We start from the raw sequence: 6083 nt of genomic DNA, 5'->3' as shown, positions 1-6083 counted from the left end.
ACAGCAGGTGTATCAGAATAATCACTTTTGAAGTCGTTGAAAACTGACAATTTGGTTTATAAAGCATCTATAAAATAATATGGCACATATGATGCACCCTAACTCTTTTAGAGAATGTCAGGAGAGATAATAGTAACTGGATTAAGGTCTAGTATATGTCCACAATTTATAATCAATTCAACATGTTTTTCATTACCTTTTTTCCTTCTCTTGGCTTTTCATGGAAATATATCCATTAGGACACTAAATGCATTTGTGTTAGGCAAATGTTCTTATTCTCTTCATCTAGAAACATAGGTTTAGAGAAACTTTGGATTCAAATGGATCAAAAAAAAAAAAGAAGTGATTTTGGAAATGCTTAATGGGAAGATATCTACTTTGAGATTGCAGAAAGAATAATAGACCTAAAGATAGAAAAGACTTCTGAGGCTGCCTAGCTCTAAAATCTCACTTTGCAAGTCGGGAAATTAAGGTCCAGAGATATTAAGGTCACATAGATAATATTAGAGGCGCAACTTGAACCTAGGTCATCTAAATCTAGAGCCAAACATCAGTTCTATAGATTCTAATAAATTAAGATTCCTGTTATGAAGAAATTGAAACTATTAGTAGTCATATGAAAAAGTGCTCTAAATCACTATTGATAAGAGAAATGCAAAGACATCTCAGATTGGCTAGGATGACAAGAAAAGATAATTACTAATGTTGGAGGAGATATGAGAAAACTGAGACACTAATACATTGTTGGTGGAGTTTTGGACAGATCCAAATATTATGGAGACCAATTTGGAACTATGCCCAAAGAAGTATCAAACTGTGATCCAGCAGTGTTTCTACTGGGCTTGTGTCCTAAAGAGATCTTAAAAGAGGGAAAGGGACCCACATGTGCAAAAATATTTTTGGCAGCCCTCTTTGTAGTGGCAAGAAACTGGAAACTGAATGGATGCCCATCTGTTGGGAAATGGCTGAATAAGTTATAATGTATGTATGTTATGGAATATTATTTTTCTGTAAGAAATGACCAACAGGATGATTTCAAAGAGGCCTAGAGAGACTTAAATGAACTGATGCCAAGTGTAGGGAGCAGATCCAAGAGATCAGTATACACAGCAATAAAAAGATTATACAATGATCAATTCTAATGGATGTGGCTCTCTTCAACAATATGATGATTAATGCCAGTTCCAATGATTTTGTGATGAAGAGAGCCATCTACACCCAGAGAAAGGACTGTGGGGAGTGAGGGTGGATCACAACATAGTATTTTCACTTTTTTTTGTTGTTGTTTGCTTATATTTTGTTTTCTTTCTAATTTTTCCTTTTTTAATCTGATTTTCCTTGTGCAGAATGATAATTGTAGAAATATGTATAGAAGTATTGCACATGTTTAACATATATTGGATTACTTGTCATTTAGGAAGGGGATGGGGAAAGGGGAGGAAATTTTGGAATATAAGGTTTTGCAAGGGTCAATATTGAAAAATTATCCATGCATATCTTTTGAAAATAAAAAAATTAATTAAAAAAAAAGATTCTATGGCATTCCTTTGACACATCTCAAATATTCAGAGTCAATCAGAATCACAACTGTTCACAAGTCTTAATTACTTGGTAATGCATTTCCTTATCTACAGGAAGCTTGATCAACTTTTGTGACTAGGTTTCAATACAGTCTCTGGAGGGAGAATCGCTTTTCAGCTGTAGAAGAATTTGGGGAAATTTCCTCTTCTGTCTTCACTCAATGGCTGAGTCCCTGGTACTAGTACTGGAAGCTCCTTTTAGTCTGGATATCATCAAAAATCTGTTGTAATTCCTGATCTTCAAATAGACCCCCAGGTTTGGAATCAGAGCTTTAGTCTATCCTGAGTTTCTCAGAACAAGAGTTTGCTAAACAGGCCAACTCAAATTTATGGAGCTTTGTCTGGAATAACAAACTACAAACACCAGCAATGGTTTCCCTGTTTTTAAAACGACTAAAATGTGCAGTGTAATGTAAAGTTTTCACAAAAACCTCTGAAAATACTTGTTTATCCTCTGTATTGTCATTTTCTCACCATTGTTGCTTTAGAAGCATGTGGACTTTGGAATTTAGAAAAGTTTCTGCTCTTTGAAATCATTTGGGAAGATGAGCTGCAAGGTATCTTCTTTCACAATGCCAGGGCAAGAGCTGCTGCCTCTGGTCACTCCAGCTCCAGGCCAAGGACTTGAATTTAAATTCAGCCTGAGACACTTAACATTTACTACCTCTATGATCCTACCTCTATGATAATAGAAATAAAATTTAAATTTAAACAACAGGATTTGCATAAATATATTTTTTTTGCCATGCCGGAGCATCAGCATAGATGAATTTGGGGCTTGTGAGATCCATCCCATATCAGCATAAATAAACATCTATATCTTTATTATACTTTTAATAGTAATTTTGACATCTATTTCAGGTAGAGTTTTTGAATTTTGAAAACAACTGGTTAACTTTTCCTGGAATTTAGCTCACCAATCAATGGCATAATATCCTACCTTATGGCATCTTTCTTAATGTTATGATTAAATCCTCTTGGAGGTTAGTACACTCACTTGTTAGAACCCTAATTCCTTTTTAGGGTTATCCTACCAGTGAATGGTTGAAAACATCATTTTTCTTTACTTCTCTTTAAGGTCATCTTAATATTTTCCCCAAGTTCTTGGATTTTTGTATCAGTATATAGAAACATTTGTATAGACAATTCTTTTTTACAGAATAATAACAAATAGGTAGCTATATAGACCACCAGGCCTAAAGTCATGAGGTCCTAGCCTCTGGCACTTACTGACATCCAGGGTCATCTCTAGTCATCTGATCTCTCTTTGGCCACTGGACCCAGATGCTCTGGAGGAAAAAGTGAAGCTGGTGTTCTTACACAGCCCTTTCTCACTTAAATCTAATTACCCTTTCATTTCATGTCATCACTTCCCTGATGTTATGGTCCTCTTCGAAAATGAAGGACAAACAACAATATCAACAACAATTCATGGTAGAAGAATGTTGGGTTATTAAGGGCTTTGAATGCCAAGCAGAAGATTTTGGAGCCACTGGAGTTTATTGAGGAGGAAAATGACATTGGTGGCTGATTTCATGGACAGACAATAGTGGGAAGAGACGATGCAGGAGATAACTTTCCTTTACTGTGCTAATCTTGGTATGAAGTGAGGAGGACCTATATCAGAATGCTGGTAATGTCAAGGGTGAAAAGGGGCTATATTTGAGAGATGTTGCAGAGGTGAAAACTGATGTGTTGGCAATAGCTTAGATAGAGCTATTGAAAAAATAGTGAAGATTTGAAGGTGACAACCAGCCTGGGGAAGTGAGAGGAGTAGAAAAGTAATAGAGAAGATAATAGTAGGCGGAGGGTTTAGGGGGAAAGATAGTGAGTTTGTGGTTTTGGACATGTTTATTTTGGATATGTACCAATTGCAAAAGGGAGATAAAAGGTCAGCAAAGAGATGTGACAGAAAGGGTAGAATTGAGATTTGTCAATATATAGTACTTAAATCCATGGGAGAGGACAAAAATCACCAAATGAAGTAATATAGAAAGAGAAGTAAAGAGGAGGATGGAATCTTGAGGGATACCTATGATTAGAGGATGTCATCTGGATAAAGATCCTCCAAACAAGAATGAGAAGGAGTGATCAAATAAGTAGGAGGAATACCAAGAGAGAATGATGTTCCAAAAATCTTGACAGAACAGAGAATGAAGGATGAGAGGGTGATTCACAGAGTTAAAGGCTACAGAAAGAATGAAGATTGAGAGAAGCCATTGAACTTGGAAGATAAGATCATTGGTAATTTTGAGGAGAGCAGTTTTGGTGGAATCATAAGGTCAGAAGCTAAAATATAAGGAGTGAAGAAGAGAATAAGAGAGAAAGTGGGAACATGTATTATCTTACTCCCACCCAATCCTGACAACTATTGTGAGGAAAAGCATTTCCTATGTAGAAGTGACCTGGTATTCCCCATAAACTCTCCAAAATGAGATAGACCCCAAGAGTCAGGAAGGCCCTCCAAGGAACATACATGAGGCAACATGTTCCAGGCAAGTCAAACTATTACAATTGCCTTAACTCTGTCGACCTTCAGGACACCAGAGAGGCAGTCTAGGATCCTGGATTAAAATGCTTTGGGAAATAGCAAATCTTGCAACCCAATACCTTCAGATGTCATCCTGAGAAGATGAAACCTGGTAATTGCACTCACAGGTACTCCAGTCACATCTACTGAAGATCTAAAAAGAAAGTGTTTGTCATTTAAGTTCTTGGCACTGTCAAATTGTTCAATATTATCAATAAAAATAACTTTCTTGGGGGAGAAGGGAGCCAATTGGAGTTAAGTTAGTTGCTTAGAATACCACAGCTAATAAGTATCTGAAGCTGAATTTGAACTCAGGTCCTCCTGACTCCCAATCCAACATTCTATCTATTATGTCACTTAGTTGCCTCAGTAGAAATAACTTTTGACAGTGAAAATTAAAAAATATGGGAGCTTTCCATCTGATCAGAAGTTGAAAACTTTCCTATGTATTTTCTCTCCCATTAACTAATGAGCTCTTTGAGTTTACTTTGTATTTGTATTCCCAGCACCTAGACTAATGTTTTGCACATAGGTAAATATTTAATAAATGTTTTGTTAATTCTTGCAGTAAAATAGGCTAGTTACATAAACAAGCTTTGATATAATATATGTAAGGATCTACAAGTACCTTTTATTATAATTTCATGCTTACTAAAAGCCATCTTCGGGAAATTAAAGTAGTTTTCCACTAGGTAGAGTGCCAGACATGGAGTCCAGAAGACCAGAATTCAAATTAGGCCTCAGACACCTACTACCTCTTTGTATAATCGTAGGCAAGTCATTTAACTATGTTTGTCTCAGTTTCCTCATTTGTAAAATAAATTAGAGAATAAAATGGCAAATGACATCGATATCTTTGCCTATATATAGCTACTCATTTATAAAAGGCTTGAGAAAAGTCATTGATTTTAGTTATTGTAGATCCTTATATATTATATCAAAGCTTGTCTATGTAACTAGCCTATTTTACTGCAAGAATTAACAAAACATTTATTGACTATTTAGAAATGAAGACCCCCACACACACTTCTGTAAATTAATAAATTGGCATTCCAATTTATAGGTCATTTCTTGTGAATATAGTTAGTTAAAACCGATTTCTAATGTCTTTATCTTGCCCTGGTGAGCTGGGAATTGAAATTCTGTATCTGGAAGACCAAGTGAACAGATTCTAATCTGTGGGTAATCAGAGTACTTCTGAGGCCTACCTAACAAATGACTCCAATAGAATGAAATAATAAAGCATAAAAAAAGAGAAAAGAATGGTAATGTTAATTACAGAATCATAGGATTTAATTCTGGGGGGCAATATAGTGCAATGGAATGCTTATTGCTTATGGAATAAGAAGGTCCGAGTTCAAATGTGTCTCTGAAGTTTACTGTCTTGGACAAATAATTTAACTTCCCTTCCCTTCACCTTCCTTCTCCATGAAATTATGCGTTTGAACTTCATGTTCAGAAGTTGTTTCAGGTTTTTAATCCTATTTCCTAAGAAATCTTTTAGTTCAAAGCTCTCATTTTACCAAAGAGGAAACAAAGTTCCAGGAGGATTAAGTCAGTTGTTCAAACATTTATTACATACCTGTTAAGTTCCAGGCACTCTACTAAGCACTACACTAGAACTAAGGTCACACAGATAGTAAGCAAAACCAAGTTCTTTGACACCTAATCTAATGGTATTTACATTGCCACACATAGAGGAGGAAATAGAGGATAGGGACTAGAAATGATTTCTTTAGTTCAAGGCAGCAGTTCTTAAACATTTTAATCTCAAGACTTCTTTATACTCTTAAAAATAAGGACCACTCTAAAGAAGGCTTTGTTTTTGTGTGTTTTCTTCAGTATTAGAAATTTTTTAAAATTGTAGCATAATTATTTTTAAAAAAATGTTTTGACCACTCCAGTCCCCTGAAGGATTTCAGAAAATCCAGATGTCCCCAAATCACACTTTAAAAGCTGCTGGTAAGGAAATT

At 35.5% G+C, this 6083-nt stretch overlaps 1 pseudogene; it reads right to left on the bottom strand.

The window, feature by feature from the left end:
- Positions 1 to 1759: 1759 nt before the first annotated feature.
- Positions 1760 to 2826, bottom strand: LOC127538640 (DNA-directed RNA polymerase II subunit RPB4-like; annotated as a pseudogene).
- Between the last annotated feature and the right edge of the window lie 3257 nt (positions 2827 to 6083).

The sequence above is a fragment of the Antechinus flavipes genome, chromosome 5 (genome assembly GCF_016432865.1).
Source record: "Antechinus flavipes isolate AdamAnt ecotype Samford, QLD, Australia chromosome 5, AdamAnt_v2, whole genome shotgun sequence".
NCBI lineage: Eukaryota > Metazoa > Chordata > Mammalia > Dasyuromorphia > Dasyuridae > Antechinus > Antechinus flavipes.
Note: the sequence above shows the minus strand (reverse complement) of the source record. Positions and strands in the feature narration are given on the sequence as shown.